We start from the raw sequence: 16775 nt of genomic DNA, 5'->3' as shown, positions 1-16775 counted from the left end.
AAATTTACATCTGTCAAAATCGAGAGGTTGACTAGATCAAGATATCCCTAAAAAGCTATGGCAATATTGCAACATATTGGCACTTGTTTAAATACCTGAAAGGTAAAGGTTTCTTTTCCATACTTTTCCGGTTGTTTTTGCTGAAGTACAACTTCCAGCCTGTGCCCTTAAGTAGGAATATCTATAAAAGGCAAGGCTATACTATGAATTTTATGACCAACATAAACAAGACACCAAAAAAACCCAAATGAACAAAAAACCAAACCAACCAAACAAAAATACCCTAACCCCCCCCCCAAAGAAAAAAAACAGGCTGGAAAAGGTTTTCATGTAAAGAACACAAAATAAATTGATAATGCTTTATTTTCTTTGGCTACAGAACTTACTGCAAGCACTGTAGCAAACTGATTTCTACTTTCCATGCATGGATTTAATGAGATAATGCTTACAGTAAACCCATAATTTACAATGGTAAACAAGAACTAAAAAGCAGAGTTCATTCAACTATTGCTAGAAATGCAAATAACCTTGCTGTTCATTGTTTACAGCAGAAATGAAGCATCTGTTACTCTGTTTATACAATAACATTCATATAAAGATTTTATAAATTCATTTTTAACAAAGAGGTATAGTAAGAGGAGACACAGCCAGGCTCATTCTGTGTTTGTATCACTTTATAAATTTATTCTTCATGACACATAATATTATTTGAAGGATAGTAAAAAAGTAATAAACAATATGAAAAAAAATCCCTGTTTCCTCTCTGAAACATCAACTTCTATTTTCATAGCAGTGTTTAAACCATACCAAGCACTCCAAAAGGAAGGGTCTTCATACATCTCTGGGATTTCCTTGGCAAAGCCAACAGTAGTGTTAATCTGCATGTTGGTGGTGCTGTAAAGAAAGTGGATTTCTATATTTTAGTGTTGGTTAACAACAGCTTTACCAAGGAACAAATAGAGCTAAGCTGCAACAGCATCCTTATTTTTCACTTTTTTTCTTAAAAAAAGCATTTAAGTATAATCAGTCTTATTTATGTATGATTAACATTTATGGTATCTATAGCACATTGGTGGACATAACCTGATTTGAGCAGGTCTTGCATGACATTTTCTGTAGCTTCACCTTCTGGTCTTTCTGCTCCCAAGTTCAGTAATATCAAAAGACTGTGAGAGCCCTCTCCTGGTGAGCAAAATTTATTTCTCTCCAGCTGCTGCTTGCCAACCAGAGATTCTGAAATACTCCAGCTGTAAAAGAAAATAGAGCTTATAATGTACTCTTAAGGTTTTTTTATTTATTAATACTTTTCTTAAGTCACAAAACAAAGGCTTTATTTTCAAAGTATCATCTTACAAAGTGAAGCAGAAAGTCAAGGAAAATACTTCTCAAAACATAGCCATCTGCAAAGAAATACTACCTTCAATATACTTTCACACCAATACAAATTTTGCATGGCTAAGACTGACACTCATCTCTTTTAAATAAAACTTCTTTAAAGATTTGTTTGTTAGTGAGAGGTATTGAGAAGGTTGTGTGCACAGTCACTTCCCAGGCAGGGAATGAATGAGCAAAGAAAGTCTGAAAACCCTGAGGCATCTAAAGGGAGCCCTGGGACCCTCTGAGATGGGCAGTGGAGAGGAAGGCTCAAGCCCACGGCACATTTTCCTTCTCCTGTGTAACCAAGCAGAGACAGCCTGTGCTCGGTGCACAAGCTACCAAAACTGAATCTTTTTCTAGGCATTCTCCTTCACTCCTAGCACATGTATGAGGTAGCTTGCCCACGTTATTCAGAAAGGGAAGGAGTATATATTAAATATATATCCTTTCCCTGTCTATAGTTCTCATGGCTGTTATTAAATTTTGCACTTTCATTAATACCTATACTTGTAACATTATTTTGGCTTATTCTCCCGCAGTGCTCTCCCCTTTTCCTAGAGCAAGCACTCAATTTAGGTTGAAACACTGTCTCTTTCATTTGCATTTCTTTTTCTCCTTACCTTCTTGGTCTGATTCACTGTATTAAGGATGCTATGTCTCTCTATCCCATAACTTTAGAGGCCTGAAAAGAATTTTTATTTCAAACAATTTAAAGTTCAAATTAGACTAAGTAAAGGAGCTACCAGACATGCTTGGGTCCAGCTTACTGTCTAGATGGCATTCCAGTTCAGAGGCAAAGGCAGTTGAAATAATGTTGACACAGTATATTTAAAGAAAAGTTCCTAGTTTGAGAGCTTCAGAATACACAGAGGCAACAAACACCCTTCCATTGCTGTGGGAGCAATGATCATTTGCATCAAAGTCATCTCAGCTGAAAGCTGAGCTTGATCCAGACTGAAAGCAACCCAGAGAAGTTTATGGGCCTGTTTTTCTGTGCACTAACATAAATTGTGTTGCCTTATCTGAAGAATTTGCATAGAGATGGCAGAGGTTGGCTGTGTAGCAACTGCTAGTGGAAGAAATGTTCAGAAAACAAGGAGTTTAATATATGCACTTTGCTCTTAATGTTGACACATGGTTGTTTAAGGTGTGGTGTGTAGTCAGTGTAGTGAGTCAGAAAAGCTGTATACACTGAAACTATTACACACTGGATAACTTTTATGATAGGCAAATTTCAATCAGTTATAAAAACAAGTGTTTCACAGTGTAAATTTCTGCTTGAAAAGGGAAATTCTAATTTTTAGCTAGCACACAGTTGTTTTCCTCAGAAGGAAAAAATGAGCTGTGAGTTATTATGTGGAAGAGCCTTCCATGATTTCAGAGACAAGCACTCTCCAGTTCAGCTTGCACTAGCACTGCTATCTCCTGTAGAGCTCAAAGAAGCTGAAATACAGTAAGGCTTCCTTATTAAAAAGGAAATGCTTTTATATAAATATGTAGCTTAGATTCCCGTTTCAGATGATCTAACACAAGACCCCATCTCTGCTTCTTTTAGAGCAACAAAGCACATTAACCCTGCTATTTCTAGCTTCAGTGTAGCAACAAGACATTGGTGTCAACTGGGAGAAGTAATGCTTGGAGGCAGAGCAGTGCTGGCCAATTTGATCCCTGGGCTGCTATGGCTGAAATGTGCTGCAAAGATTCAAACTGACAGCTAGGAAAACACTTCTGTATGGAACAGATAAGATTATGGTTTTTTGTTTCATTTTTCACTGCTTTTTTTTTTTCTACCCTAGTAGTAAAAATATATATATTTTTGTTTCTGAAATTATATGTTACTAAGGGTAAGCTTATTTGACACCTACCTACACAGTAGGTAGGTAGTAGGCTCATTGCTTGTCTGGAACTGAGTAATTATAGTGAAATGCTGTACAAAGCAAACCACCTCAGAGCATTTGTATTCTAAGATGGAAACTGGAACATGTATTGTCCAAAGCTAAAAAGATCACTTGTATCACTAAGTAGAAGAACTCAAGAACTTGCTCTCAGCCATTGACCAGCCTTGTTGTATCAAAACATAATAGATAGATAAAGATAGACAAAGATAGATCACCGATAATACTGAATAATTCCAAAATTATCATAGGACTCCTGAGGACCCTAAATTAATGCACCTTAAGTTGGGGCAAGTTTTCAGAAGTGGTAAATGCTCTGCAGACATCCCTGTAATCAGGGGCAAAAGAAAGCATAGAGAAACCTCAAAGAATGAACATGTTTCTTGTTGACCTCCTTTGAGGAGTTGAGAAGAAAGAGAAGGGCTCTGCTGGCTACCACTTACTTTTTTGGAGCTGTGCTTACAGTCTCGACTCACATGCCTCACAGGCAGGAAAAGCAGGATGCACATGTTAACTTCAATCTTTCCACTTTTCTGAGGCCCTGGAGAAATGAAATGCAACTTTTTGTTGTAGAAGTTTTGTCCCTCTTTCTCTCTGTTGCTGTACTACATCTAAACAGCAATACCTGGGAGCACTTCCCGGGTCTGAGCTCACCCTCTTACCATGTCCCCATACAGAGCGCAAGAGCAAGGCACGGAGGGTGATACGAGTAACAGGGAAAAAGACACAAGATATGACTCCTCAGATACCTAAAGTATCATTTCTAAATACAGCCAAGAAACTTAGTTCAAATCCAGTTTATTTAATCTAGTGAAATTATTTTGGGTAAATCAGTGGAAGCACCAGTTCACCTAGATAACAGGTAAAAAAAAAAAATTACTTAGTTCCTTCTCTAATTCAGTAAATCCATAACTGTCTCATTCAGTAAACTGAATAATGAGGTGTGTTATTTTAGAAGAGATTATATGAGATGATTATTTTAATCAATTAAGGTGTGGCAAAAAATATTGTGCCATGCAGTCCTTTAAATTAACGGTATGCTTTCATCTACATGGATCACGCTGATCATCTGTATTTATACAGAGGAGAAGATGATCTCTAGTTAATAAATACATTACTAGCAAAAAGGTAAGTTAGTGAACTGCATAAAAAGACAGTGTTACTGGAAAGTTAGTAGAAACCCCTAATTATCCCTTTGAATGATACCTACAGAAATGGGCATAAGTAGAAACTGCAGACTGTAAAGGGACATTATTAATACAACACATAATTAATCTGTAAATTTATTGTCAAAAGTATTGCAAAGGTCAAAATCTTTGTGAACTGCATCACTTAATGACAACAGAACAGCACTTTTACACAAACTCCTTTTTACACCTGCTAAGTGATAAAAGTACTTAATCATGAGATCACAGGCTCAGTTGTAAATTAATTTTTAAAAAACAATGCATGAATAAAATATTCTCTGGTTGCCACTTGGAGGTTCTAAGCCACACCAGTCCCTGGGCTGATCCATGTATAAATTACTACAGAATTCCATCTGAAACAGTTGAAGTTTTAAGACAACACATGTAACCCCCCCCATTTCTGATACAATGTATACAGAAAGCTAATGACAAATGATCAAAACAAAAACTGTAATGGTGATAATGAATTATTTCTGTGTGCATTTACCAGTTCTACCTCTGATCTAATGAACTTAACAATTACGCAGATATTGTCATAAACAAACAGTTATGCTGCTCATGGTACCTGCCTAACAAGGTCTGCCTAAGGAGTTAAAATTTAACTCACTAAAATAATTCTTGGACTAGAGTAAAACAGGGCACAAATGTATATCATTAAGAGCATATTTTTCTTAGAGAAACCAGTATAACTGGATGCCAGTGCAAGAACTAGCTAAAGGAATTGTGAAGAAAATTCTCATTCCTATCATCAATCTATTTCTGATTTAGATTGAGGAATTGCCCTTCTAATATAAAACATTTGAAGTTTAATGTCCAGTAATTATATTTTAGGTAGTATTAGGCACTGTAAACCAGATTTTCAAATAGGGGTAATGTGAATAGATCCCTTTGATATTTTTGAAGAAATTTTAGATCTGTCACTAACCACTAAAAATCTTAAATAACTTAAACCTACATGGAAGTGGAGAGGAAAAAAATTCTTATCAAAGATCCTACTAAAACATAGTTTTGAAAGTTCACACAACAGCAATCAAGTCTGTATGAGACAAGACAGTTCAATGTTTCTACAAAATTGTTTCACTACAAAAGAAAAATAGCACAAACAAAAAGAAAACAGTTTTTCAAAGAATGAGCCTCTTGCAGTAGATGATGATTGCTTTATACCAAGACCTTTACTTCTTAGTGGACAGGCATTTCAAACTGGTTCTTCCAATTCCAGTACCCCAGTGAGAAGCATCAACTAACATTAGAGAGAGCTTCAGTTTGTCTTCTCATACCCCTCAGTGAAATGTATCTTTAGCAATGCATGTCTAACTGAACTGCTCAACAGAGCATCAAAAACCAAGCTGAGGCAAGTCATAGCGGGCATGGAAATGCCTTTTCACTTACAATTTATTGTGACAGGTATTCCTTGGTGATTCAAGGAAGCCATAAAGCTCTCCTGCCTCCTTGCACTCACCAGTATGCTGCAACACCAACCTTGGCCCAGCTACCCAGCTTGCTCTCTCCTTCTCACACCTCTGTGACCATTCAGGTTGCATATGGCAATGCTACCTCCCTCTCATGTTCCTAGTTCGGCTAGTACTCATTTTAAAAATCCACTTTATTATGGACTCGCAGACTTCCCCTCTACCACCTCTGAAAAGTATTTTTGCCATATTCTAATTGTTCAAAATCTGTTTGTTATTAGTTCACAAAAATTACAACATAAAATGTAGCTCATAGCATCCATTAAAACTTTTCTTTTAAAGTGCCTACTTTTGCCCTATACTTAGGTAACCCTTCTTAAATTCTTCTCTTGCAACAGTGGATGGTAATAGCTGTGGATAAATGGGTTATCATTTGAAGTGTCAGATGAGCAGAAAGAAAAATTTCATAGTGAAAGCAGTAAATGCCCACAAAGTAGAAAACTGGTTTTCAGTACATCAGAATTTTACAAACGAAACCAATTTAAGAATAGGTTTTCTTTATAAAGTCTGAAAATGAAAACATGGTGATCTATAAAAGATGTTAAAATGAACACCTTCCTAAATATCCTTATTTTTGCACTATAATTTTTTGAAAGAAGGCAAAATATGAAAAACCAAAAAATTATTAGGCAATTATTGAACTTGCATAACATTGTGTGAAACATGAGGGAAATTCTTTTCTAAGACGATAAAGTTATGTTTTCTCTCTATTTAGAGTAGAACACCTGCAATACTTTTATGCTCATTATTATCTGCAGAAAGTCCTAAAGTTATGCTGATAAGTTGTTTCAACAGGATTTTATTTAACAGATGTGATAAAATATGACCAACTTCCCCTGCCAAATAGGGTAAAATTTCTTTTTCATGTTAGTTAGCCTGGGTTTTTAAAGGGTATTCCTCTGTTATAAAAAAAAGCTTTTGTCTATCTCCTTCTAACAGCTCTGACTGCAGAGATATCGCTTTCCTGTTTTCTATGAAACATGGTTCTCATGACCTAAGAAAAAAATGCTTCCCCGACCATCTTCTAGAGAAATGTATTAATAAATACGTTTTTCAGTAATATAAATGCAAAATCTAATGATCCCTATGACCACGGGAGCTAAATCCGGAGAAAAGCCTCTCTGCACACTTCCTATGGGCTGTTGTGACTCTGAAAGCCAGGAGCTGCACAAAGTCCACAAGACATTCTGCTTCCATGTGTACAACAAGCAGTAATATCCATGCACTTCATCATGAGTACTCGGTACTGATTATTTCTATTAGGTAAATGCTAAGTTAGGAGTAGTTGAAGGTGAAAGCAGAATCAAGTTGAAAGCCAGACAGCGAGAACCTTGGTGAAGCCATGCTGGCTGCCTTGAATCACCTCCCTGTCTTCCATGGGCCAAAGCACAGCTTCTAGAAGGATCTGTTCCAAGACCTTCTCAGGCACAGAGAAGTGAAATGCATGCAGTAGGATATAACACTGGAGAATCAGAAAGCAAAGAAACACTCCTTTTGAAGTCACTCAAATTCTATTGTGCTGTAATTTTTAAAAAAAAATCATTAGAAATAAGAATAGCAAGTTAATTTAGCTCCTAGATTCCACATGATGCTGTACAATAAAACTGTATCTTCCTGCTCTGGCATTGTTCCACTGTAAACTAATTGAGACTGCGGTATGGCACATGTAATTTTGAAACTCTTCCAATTATCTCTGGAAAATAAGAAAAAAGTATTTAAAAAATCAGATAAACTGCTTTTTCTTAGTTTTTTGTGATACCAAATGTACTATCTGACTAACTGATCTGGTTTGCTTCTCTGCCTATGCAATGAAATTATTTCCAGAAGCTCATTAGGAGTAATAGCTGTCTGTAAACCAAAGGAGGGAAGAGTCAGCCAAGGTAACTAGCCTTACTTATCATGGCCAAAAAAACAAAGTGAAATTCAAATTCATATTCATCTATGTTTGTCTACACTTGCCCACAAAATTCATTATTTAACAACAATATTTAATAATTAGTGTGACTTGAGAAGATTGTGCACTTCACATACACGGAACACTGAGTCAAACTACCAAACCTGGTTGTTTTTATGAAAAATCACCAATTAATATGTTTCACAACAAAGTTGTGTTTGGGAGACATTCAGCGACACAAGGCAGATTTCATAATAAATGCTCTTCTTTCTCAGGAGCTCTGAATTTTATTCTGAATATGGTATAAACTGATGGTGTGAATAACTAATTGAAGACTACTGCCTCTGTTCATTTGTCAGTAAAGCAAAGAAAATTATGAAGCCCAGCATGATGAAGTATTCAGGATTCACTGGGAACAAGAGTACAGCTAAGTGACTATACAACTCCATCATTGAATGGTGGACACTCCAAGATGGGTATGTTGTTCAAAACCTTGTGCTGAATTTCAAAGCCGACAGTTTCAAGCCAGACTTGTGCTACAGCTTTAACTTAGGTAATTGTGATGCTTAACAGTCCAGCTATATTTTTGGGAGTCGAGGTTATATTTCTTCCCTATATGGGAAAACAGAAAGCAAATATAGCTTGAAGATATGTGTTTTCTGTTTTCTTGATACACCAGGATTCAAATAGACAATGTAGTTTCAAGTAAGTGTTTGCTGTAAACAAATAACAAATTTCAGCTGCAAGTTTCTAGGCATGAATTGAATTGCAAGATTCAAACATCATTTGCAGGGCGTTACTAGATTATTTGCAAATCTCCTGGCAAATTTACTGTAGGCCCTTTCTGTGGATTGTTTGTACCTGATAGCAGCAGACCCTCAAAACCTTGGGTAAACTGCCAGCACCTCCAGGTACAGTAAAGTCTCCCCTGCCTGATATAAGGAGACTTACAGACAAAGGATGGTGCCTATGGACCCTTTCCATAACTATGGGTTAAATTTCAGCCTCATGAAGACACATGCTCATATTTAAAATAGATTATAGGCTATCACCATGTGGGGCATTAAGGTTTCTGAACGGGAGGAACTTGACTCTTTCAGTTCCCCATAGCCTTCTCTTTCCATATATGTTGTTACTGGACAGCATTCTGTCAGCCATACAAACCAACTCTCTGTGATCCAACCACTGGGAAACACCTACACATGACTGGGTTTTAAATATGGCTGGGGACAGAATTTTTTTTATGGGGAGGAATAAGAGTTTTGCAAAGGTGGCTTTAAGCAGATTAAGCACTACGTAATTGCTTGTAACTTCCACTTGTATCACACTATGATATAATGCAGCCATTATCAGTAAGATTTTTGCACAGCTCCAGAAGATGTCATTCAATTTCACAAATTCACACCATGGTGACCCAGAAGAAGAATGAATTTTGGTGCAACTGGACAAGCACAGTAGGGTTGGAATCAGAACTGGCTTCAGCATGCAACAATCCAACACCACACACCAGCTTTTCTTCCCTGAAATACTGTTATGGAAGATGGAACTCGAAGTCACAGACTAAACAAAGCCAATGGACTTTTATAGGGAAGGTCCATAGACTAAGGGCATGATATCTGTATAGATAGATATAGATATAGATGTATAGATATAGATCTCTCAAATGACCAGAAAGATGATGGTGGTTAACTGGGATGTATTGAGAAGTGTGGGACATGGGCATGATGTAAATGGTATGGAATAAGGAGTGGATACTGTCCTGGATTTGTTTAGGATAGAGTTAATTTTCTTCATAGTAGCTGGTAGTCTGTTTTTTATATTTCATATGAGAAAAATACTGAGGACACACTGATGTTTTAGTTGTTGCTAAGTAGTGCTTACTTTAAGTCAAGGACTTTTTAGTTTCCTGTGCTCTGCCAGTGACAATGACATGCAAAAATGGTTCTGTACTCTAGACATATAAGTGCCTATTATATTATTTCAGTTAATGTCACTTCAGTTAATGCTGTTTTAGTTGTTTCTTATCACCAGTTTTAATTATTTTTTCCTCTTCTGTCATTCAAAAGCAAAAGGCAAGGTAGAGAAACTAGCATCTTGAAACCATAATTATATTCCCTCAGAAAATACTGTCACCAGTAGCTGCCTTTAGTTGGTTTAAAACTCAAGACATTTTTAATTACTAGAAAATGAAGAAATTATTTGTTTATTTCTGTACAGTTTTATGCAGTGGTCCTTAATTCTAAAAATAATGGGGCTTTTCGTTTTGCTTTAGCCCAAGCAGCAGAATTATGTTTCCCATGCATGTCATATTACAAGACAAATAATAAAGACCTGAATCCTCAGGAGCTGTAACTTGAAATACTGGCTTGAACGAATGCTGTCCCTAAGGAAAAGCAATGTTAAATCTTATTCCACACACAGAAGTGCCAGCTTATAAAAGTGGAAAGTCTGTCTGGAGAGCTTTTTGGAATAGACTTTCTGTTGCAATGTTTTGCCTTTTTTTTTACTAGTGTCAAACCAAGAACTTCTGGGTTCCTGGCCTGGCCATGCAGATTACAATTGGTATAATATGGAATTCAATACTGATGTGAATGCTTCTGAGCTTGCAGCCTGGAAAGCTATTTAGCCAGAAAAAAACAAAACAACAAACCACCACATAAGTAACCTTTTACTTAGCGTGGCAGGAAATATATGGTGGAGACAGGATTGCTCATGAACGCTGCAACAGGGAGTCTGGGGCAGGGAACACAATTTTTCCAGCGTGCCTCCAAATTAGCTTCCAAAAATAGCTTCCAATAGCCTCCAAAATAGCTTCCTCTCTGCAGCAGTGAGGAAGAGGACTCAGAGGCCTGATCTATGTGACAAGCATCAGAGTCTGATGAATGTAATGTTAATTAATATAAAGATCTTCTATGGAAATGAGTTTAAATTATTTCAAATTTGTTTTTATAAATAACTTCCTTTATTTTGTAAAGAAATATCTTCTCCTATTTTTAATTCCAGAAACTTTTTGTTTTGGTTTGAGATTCATAATTTCACAGGAAAGGGAACTAATAACAACACCAAAAATCAGAGCCATAGCCTATTGGGCATATCATATAGTACTGTCTTGCAATACTGTGAAAGTGTTTATACTCAAATATAATTTCTTTTTATCTTGTTTTAAATACCAGAAACTATACAACAATTTTAAGTCTACTGAGGGTTTTTTCCCAAAGTAATTCTTAACATCCAAAGAGTATGGTACCCACCTTGCAAAAGATGTCATCACATTTGCTGTGTCAGGTTGCAACTAGTGGGAAAATTGCCTTTGGTGGATGGGTGCAGTTATACCACTTCAGAGCTATTCAGGAATAGCTCTGAACATGGAGGCAGAGTTTTACAAGATTTCATTGCCATGATTCAATGCCATCAAACTACACAGAGGTCACTGAAGGTCTTTGCCTTGAGACAATTTTAGTTTCACACAACAGAATTTCATTACATAGCAGTCACTGTGGTACACAGGGATGGCTTTTACACTAATTACATTCAGTAATGACTTAGATTACACTAATTGTTAAGTCTATGCTCCCAGTGTTTCTCACAATATAATCAATAATAATATGGCATTTTTTTCTTTTCTAAATATTATTAAGGAGCTACCAGTCCCCCATTTTAGTGACTGAGGCCTCTCTGTCAAAACAAATATTACTACTTACTAGGGTATGATTTTTTTAAGGAATAAACACACTATTGAATATGGGTTGTGGTACTTCTAAGTGATTTTAGAGATTTTTTACAGTTTGCAGAGGATGAAATGATCCAAACTCTATCAATTACACACACCAAATGCTGAAAACAATCCAAGGTCATCTTTATTTTCCTCTTTTTCTGAAAGGTTAATTCCTTTAAATAGGCTCTAATGAAATCATAGGAAGAAAAATAGAAAACATTAAGAGGACTAAGGAGATAACCAGAATTATTGGGATTGTAGAAGGTTTACGAGGAGAAATTATATTTATTTAATGAGGAAAGCTAGGCAATCAGCCAAATAAGTCAAACCAAATTTAAAAGAATGTAGTTTCTGATACAGGTATATAGCAGTGAGCCTGCACATGTTTATCTAGACTATGCCCAGATCACTCTTATAGACTCAGTTTGAAACTCAGAAGTATGCAGAATATCTGAATTAAAAATTAGTATGAACAATAAAATCAGAAATTATTTGTAGCCTCACGCGCACCTGGCAACACAATATGCCTGCTAGAGGAGCTGAGGAAAACCTCCTGAGACCTGTGAAATCCCAGACAAGATTGAATTTCTGGAGTCAGCTCATCTAAAATATTATATAATATGTTCCTGTAATAGCCTCAACTGCTGCAGCTAAAGGGCCTGAAGACTGAAAATGACAATAAGGAAAGAGACCACTCAAACGAGACAGATAGATTAAAAAATTACTTGTTGTCACTCAAACTTTAATGAAAGCATTGAGATTTCAATCTTTTCATGTTTTTCTGTTTCACACAGAACAATGATTTATTTTTAAGGCTAACTCAATAACCACCTTTGTATTGTTGGAGAATTTTATCCTTATTTTTCCATTCTTAGTGTATGAATAGTGAAAATATCCTGATATATCAAGGACGGGTCTGATGAATTTACTGGAGATTAGATTCAATTCACTATCGAAGAAAAAAGTCACAATAAAGTTACACAAGAACAGAATTGTGAATTTTGGTTGCAACTTCACAAATGGGTATATTTGAATGGTTATAAGGAGGAATTCTTCAAATGGATGCCCAGACAGGCTAAACAGAAGTCTAAGCAGAGACAGAAGAGTTTATTCTCTAAGCTTCAGGCATGTTGCCCAGATATACCAGCCCTCACACTGAACTTTTCATCATTTTATCTGGCACACCACTGTATCCAACAAAACTGTGGGTTCCAGAAAATCTGTTGAAAATCTTCCTGTATTGACACACTTGCATGCACCCTGACTGGAATAATTTGGTCCAGAAAGATGTCTGCAAAACAGAACATCTAAAGGATTTAGTACAAAAGATTTTATTTTATTTTCTGAAGCTGCCATGCTATACAGTTACAGCATGTTATACTGCTATTCTGTAGCCCCATTTCTGCTTCTTTTCTCCAGAAATTTTTAAACGTAGATATTTCTACAGTTGATATCTTGAAACTGGAAACTTGCAGAGTATGCTATATAGCTCCTGTGTTACCATGGACTTGCAAAAGGTGAAGCATTTTAAGGGTACAGTGTACCAGAGCCTCTTCAAAATCTAAACAAATGAAGCGGGCAGAGCCTCCATTTTAAGAGGTTAAAGAGATGGATAAAAGGAGGCCCTGTCAAAAGGAATAAGTGGTCTTCTAATGTTCTGATTAGCAGCAGGAATCCATTAGGAAGAGCTTGAGTGTAATTAGAATGGAAAGATTAAAAGAAATACAACAGTAGGAGCATTTAGAAAAAATAGGAAGTGCAGAAATAGGTAGCCTGCAACATAATCAAAGGACACTATAGTAAGCGTTTCTAGTAGTTTCTTGTGCAATATAGACTAGAAATAATAATAAACAACGTAGGAAAGAGTGAGTTATATAAATAGGTACTACTATCATGCCTTTTCTTAGTTTGTCAGCAGAAACGATATCAGTGCAAAATGCATCAGTATCAATGGCACAAGTAAAGCCAAATTTACTGAATATAAGAAATGTAAAGAAAACTTCAGACAAATAGTAGAAAATCTGGAACACAGGTTTTAAAACTTGGCTTTATTTAAAGCTGTCTTGAGTAATTTAAGTTGAATTTGTAGAAATACTACGTCAGCATGTTCACAATCTGTAAACAGTGGATATAGACAATGACATTGAATAGACGGGAATTAAATGTCAAAGCATAAACCTGACTAAATTAAAAGCAAATGGCATTCTATTTATGAACTCAGGATACAGCAAATATTAAGGTCTTTCTTTATACCAATGAATGCATCCTCAGGTTTGCTGAAGCTCAGTCAGTCACCCAACTGTGACAACAATGAGCTTAATTGTCAGCTGAATTATTCTCCTAAAGGTTGATTTAAAAATAATACCAGTTATGCATCAGTTTCAGTACTTTATAATTCTTACCCAATTTATTTACAATACAGTTCCCTTCATACCACCACTACTTGAGAAGATCTGAACTTCTGCATATGTAGAAAGAGACTGGAATTCCTAGGAACATATAATTAATGAGGAAGTTTGCAATAAATATACATTAAGTGAACCAGGGGGCTATATCTTTTATTCATTAAGATAGTAGCACATGCAAAAATCACCAATTTAAGACAGAGTAGCTTAAAAAATCCACTAAACGACTGCAAGCGCAACTGCAATTTTTCTATTTCTACTGTACTGCTTGGTCTTATCGATAACATGGAATATACTCAAGAAACTCCACATATGTGTCTCCACTAAAGCCCTGCTACAGATGAATTCAGACTATGGGAGATCCTGAGACTGACTGCCCACTGTCCCCACACTGATATAGTTTCCCTTGCTCATTACCTTTTTTTCTCGTTTCTAAATGCAGCTGTTAATTGCTTTAACCTTTAGCTGATTCCCTTGAACTTGGGAAATTTGTATTGTATTACAGCTAAGCTAAACATAATTTTAAATTCCATTCTTATTAATGCAGTTATAACGCTGCAAATGAGATTTTAAAGAATATTCAGAAGTCAGTCCAAATGTTATGTCAATTGGTCTAATTCATGACATGTAAATGTCAGAATTTCTGAAAAGTTGATATATACTATTATCATTATAATGGGACTACAATAGAATGGTATGGCTACTGTATCCTATGTACCATACTGTAGTCACTGCTTTATAATATTTAGCATAATATCTCATAGTAAATTGAATTTAATAGTAAATCCATTCAAGGATAAAAGAATTAAATTGTACTTGGTAAACCTACTTTATTTTGCATCACTGAACACTCTAAGAAAGACTGTCACAGCCAGATATCCCTTTATTTTAATTTATGCATTTCTAACAGCATCAGTAAAATGAATGCAAAAAATGCAAATTAAGATCCATTTATTAAAATGCCAAATTTAGATTCTTGTGTCTGTATCTGCCGCCTCCCGCCCAGGATAAATACATGACTTAGAAGAACTTAAACAACAATTACTCCACACAGCTGTCAAGACATTTTGCAAAAGATCTTTGTAGATGGAGATGGTAAAGTACTAAAAAGCAAAAAAAAAAAATTCCAGATTACAAACCATTTCAAGAACGAGACCAGAAAGCAATGCACATTTAGACTGAATACTTTTTGGTTTGTAATTAGGTCATCAGATTAAATGCATCGTCACCCAGGGGTCTCATTACAGTCGGTGGCAGAAGACCAGCTGAAAGGCCCCTAAGAGCACCCTTTAAATGTAAGTGTCTACAGAGTCTGGGTTTCTTTCTTACATTTCCAATTAAAAATTTACTGTGGGTACCTTTCAGCTCCAGCTTCTGCCCCACCATGTCCTGCAGCTCAGAAGTAAAGCCAGTTATACATCTGCTTCCCACCTAGCACTTCTCTGTGAAACAGAAACTAGATGGACACTACAGCAGTTTCTCTGGGGTATTTTGATGGGAGGGGCATACCTTTTGACATTCCCAGGCATGCACGCTCTAAAGCCTCCAAGTTGTTCATCCAAACGAAGAAAGGATCCACAAATTATTTTTTTCATCTTTCATTTTTATTAATGAGTGGGCCCAATAGTCAAATTGTTTTCACTGCCATTTTACCTTATTGCCTGACTTCCTTCAGCATCCCTCAGTCAAATGTGAGTTGCTAGTTGCAAGCAGATTTGAACAGTATTAAAACAGAGCTATTCCCCAGTTTGCTACTATGATTCCATTCCCATATGCTACTAATTACAGCCAAACTCTAAATGTATTTACTTGAATGAACTATTTAAAATTCCATGCTCAGTTTCCTGTCTCTGACTGCTACATCCTAAATTATTAGATTAAAAACCAAAATTGCTACTGTCACTGCCTTCTGTAGCAGTTCTGTAAATCTGTGAAACAGTTTTATTGCAAGTGCACAAGCAGGTCATGTTCCAATACAAGCTGAATGAAGACTTTGCTTTAGATAATCCCACTTTCCTTCTATATTTTAGCAAAAGATTTGGGGGCTTGCTGTTTAGGGACGATCTTTAAAATGAATATATTTCTTTATATAAGAGTTATCAGCGCCTGAAGAGGAAGATAGGACTAAGACCTAAAGATGGTGTCTCCTTGGAGCCTGTGATGCCTGGAGCTGGACAATCACCACTGCTTTTCCACAGGCCTGTGGTGCAGCTCATCTGCTTTGAAGTGTCACAGGAACATTGCTGCCAGAGAGGGTTTTTCTTTCTGTTTAGGTGATGTCTGCAAGTCTGAGAGTTACGCTCTACACTCTACGCTCTAAAGTTTTGATTCTGGACTTTCCAGAGGTTGTTTCTTTCTCTTACCAAGGGAAATTCTGGTTTTCTCTTACAGATTGTCACGTTCTTCTTGACTTTGTTCCATTTTCTTCAGCTCAGCAAGGCTCCTTCTTTGCATAAGCTCCAGCTGTGGAATTTCTCCATCATAATGATCACTAGATTCTTGGACTACTTCTACTTTTCCTTTTATCTCAAGCGCACGAGTAGCAGCAGCCCCATTAATTTCAGCTGCCAAAGCAATCACTTTAGCTGCTGCCAAGATATCATCGAGAACCTGATCAGGTTTCATTACAGCGTGGCCTCCGCTGTGTTGTGTGGCCGCCCCTTTACCGTCACACCGGGAGTTCGGAGCTCTGGGCCCGGCCCGGCCCGGCCCGGCCCGCTCGGGCCGAGCGGCGCTGGGGGCGCCCCGGAACGGTGGCAGCCGCGGAACGCCCGGCGCGCCGGCCGCGAGCCCGCCCGGAGCGCTGAGGCTGCTGCACCGCGGCGCCGGAAAA

The 16775-nt window shown here is 36.9% G+C and overlaps 1 protein-coding gene and 1 long non-coding RNA gene across 15 annotated transcripts in view; one reads left to right on the top strand and one right to left on the bottom strand.

The window, feature by feature from the left end:
• Positions 1–10181, top strand: part of NPY5R (neuropeptide Y receptor Y5) — a 25004-nt gene extending 14823 nt beyond the window's left edge. For 7 of the 13 annotated variants that reach the window (XM_088163637.1, XM_088163643.1, XM_088163644.1 and 4 more), the window contains one exon: positions 6868–10181. The gene's annotated coding sequence lies outside the window, so the exon portion shown is untranslated. The remainder of the gene's footprint in view (positions 1–6867) is intronic. The other 6 variants (XM_088163645.1, XM_088163642.1, XM_088163641.1 and 3 more) reach the window with 3 other exon arrangements.
• LOC148223958 (uncharacterized) lies at positions 374–16775 on the bottom strand. 2 transcript variants are annotated; one of them, XR_015803173.1, is made up of 4 exons: positions 16306–16775; positions 3716–3813; positions 1084–1247; positions 374–894 (listed from the first exon to the last, which is right to left on the bottom strand). It is a non-coding gene; the product is annotated as an uncharacterized LOC148223958 (long non-coding RNA). The 2 variants fall into 2 exon arrangements; XR_015803172.1 differs by having other exon boundaries at positions 374–1247; positions 16306–16774.

This window comes from Sturnus vulgaris, chromosome 4, assembly GCF_052056855.1.
Source record: "Sturnus vulgaris isolate bStuVul1 chromosome 4, bStuVul1.hap1, whole genome shotgun sequence".
Taxonomy (NCBI): domain Eukaryota; kingdom Metazoa; phylum Chordata; class Aves; order Passeriformes; family Sturnidae; genus Sturnus; species Sturnus vulgaris.
This window is presented reverse-complemented; position numbering and strand designations above follow the sequence as displayed.